This window comes from Entelurus aequoreus, linkage group LG14 (genome assembly GCF_033978785.1).
Source record: "Entelurus aequoreus isolate RoL-2023_Sb linkage group LG14, RoL_Eaeq_v1.1, whole genome shotgun sequence".
NCBI classification, from domain to species: domain Eukaryota; kingdom Metazoa; phylum Chordata; class Actinopteri; order Syngnathiformes; family Syngnathidae; genus Entelurus; species Entelurus aequoreus.
Genome location: NC_084744.1, coordinates 12,150,123 through 12,152,829, shown reverse-complemented (window position 1 = coordinate 12,152,829; position 2,707 = coordinate 12,150,123).

Genomic DNA, 2,707 nt, shown 5'->3' with positions numbered 1-2,707 from the left:
TTTAAATGAACAAATAAGTATTAAAACTGCCATTTTACAAAAAAACTGCAAAAATAAACATTAAAGAAGGCTGACTATCACTAATTGTATTTGATTAAAAAATTCATAAATTTGCACATTTGTCCATTTAAAAGTATGACTTCTTGTAGAATTATGACTTTTATTCTTCCGATAAGATTTTTGTTGTTGAAAGGGGTTGAATAGTATGTTACGATAAATATGTCAGGATATTGCGAGAATAAATGCATAAAAGAAGCTGTTACTGAAATTAAGGGGTACAAGAAATGGTTGGGCTAGCATGCTAAGTTGCAGGAACATTCTAGCTCTGTTAGACACGATCATAGACTGTATTGGACAATGTAGTTTACCTACCAAATGTCCATTTCCATTTATTTCAAGTAATAAGAACATGTAAATGCCTGACTTACCTATCAAGGAGGAAATTAGCAAGTTTGGCGTCAGATGAAAATATCTTCTCCGCCATCAATCTTCTCCATCTTTCAAAGGCATCCCCGATACAAATCCTCCTTTTGTTCCTGGCTTTGTCATGAATAAGTTGAGAATCGTAACGACACCTTTTAGATTTACTAAGGTCTGACATGTTTAGTGACTTTACCAGTGGCAGTAGCCAGACGTGGATGGCGGTGCGTAACTGCCAACCTGGATGTGACACACTCACGGACTTTCTAATAGGTCAAACAATGGAGGGCGGGGCATCGAAATGAAAACAATAAGATTTCGGGGCTGTAAATCTTTTTTTGAAATGAGCATATCCCGGCTGAACTACGGTTATCAGTTATAAAGGTATTCGAAAAAAAACATGATTTTTTTAATGCCTTTTGACATATCAGGGCCATTTAATGACTTGACATAAAATTATTACATATGGCTCCTTTAAAGTGCAAGTTCTTGTAGAATAACGACTTTGTCCACTCTTGCGATGATACAACTATTTTTAGTTAAGTAGTAATTTAAAAAAAAAAAAAAAACTTATAACAAGGCTGACCATCACAATTCTTACTAACTTTTTTTAAATTGAACACATTTTACAAAAGATTTAGCAACAAAATCATTTACTTTTACTGTTTAGCATTCGGCTGTTAAAAACATTGACTTATACGATATGATTTTTTTTGTTGAAAAATAAAATATCGAAACTTAAATATTACGTTAATGTTGGGACATGGCGAGAATAAACACATGAAACCGTTTAACTTCAACATGCAATATTTGTTTTTGGCATTTGTCCATTTAAAACTACAACTCCATTCTTGCAATATAATTTTTCTGCTGAACAAAAGAAGTATTAAAGCTTGAATTTTACGAAAAATGTTTTGCAAATTAACGTAAAACAAGGCGGACCATCACTGTGTACGTGTATTAGATTATTGTATTACATAAAGAATGATCAGAAAATGTTACATTTGTCCATTTAAGAGTACGACTTCTTGTTAAAACAGTTCTGATTTTCTCGATGTGACTTTTCTTTCAAAAAGTATTAGGGTTTTTTTTTTAACGAAAAAAATGTTGGGATAAACGCATATAAGAGGCTTATTGTTGTACTAAATTTAAAACGTATATGAAAACAATTTAACTAAAAGTACAACTTCTGCTAGAATTATGACTATTCTCGCGACGATACGACTTTTCTGTTGACAATGAAGTATTACAAAAACATTTTTACTTGTCTTAGGTAAGTCGCAATGTTGCCAATGATTTATTTAAAAGTACAACTTCTTGAAGAATTACGACTTTACTGTATCGGTATTATTTGAGTAACTGGACACAAAAAATGTCGGGATATTGCGACAAACGCATAAAAAGGCTGCTTGTCTTACCTGACATTAGGACGCATAAGAAATGTTGCCATTCGTCCTTTTAAAAGTACAAAGACTTGTAGATGTACGAGAGTTAAGAGGGAGAAACGGTGAAAAATGACGGCATTCACCCTTTTAAAAGTGACTTAACGCAACAGTTGAACCTTAACCAAGGTTATCGTCATGGTGGTGTAATGAGTCATTTACCACTCAGGCCTTTTCTACGTTTGTACAGCAGGATCGAAGATGTTGTCTGTGGACTTTTATGTCGGAACAAGCTTTGTGTCTTCAGTGTTTCGCAATGACATGAAGGAGGAGGTCATCATGTGCCTTTTACTGTCTGACTTGGTCCCGCTTTAACTGAGCTTTGATTGTTCTTTTCTCGCCAATCTCACGAATAAACGTGTGGGAACTTGTCTTCTCAAAACCAAACCTCTTTTGACTCGTCTTTCCCTTTTAAAGAGAGCATGCATGTGATGAACTTGATTGTTCCCCAGTCGGCTGGTCGTCCACGGCAACCACTGAGACAAAGAGTCTTCTTACTTCTAAAGGTCATGGCAAAAGGAGAAAGCACACTTAGCACATAACTCTAGACATGGGCCTTGCCCCCCTTAAAAAAGAAGTGAAAATAAACACTAAAAACAAACGGTAAAATTAATTCAATACATTTTCCTCCAAGGTATAAATATTTACAGAAATATAACTGTCAAAACTTTAAAATAAATAAAAAATATTGAATATTTACATAATCAAAAATATTAATTTATTATTAATATCCACACTTTCCTGTTAATGTGAAACGTTTTGTGTGTTGCTTACCAGATAGATCCAGTCCAACTCCACAAATAAATTATCTTTAATTAGGTACAAGAATCTTTTTTTTTTTTAAA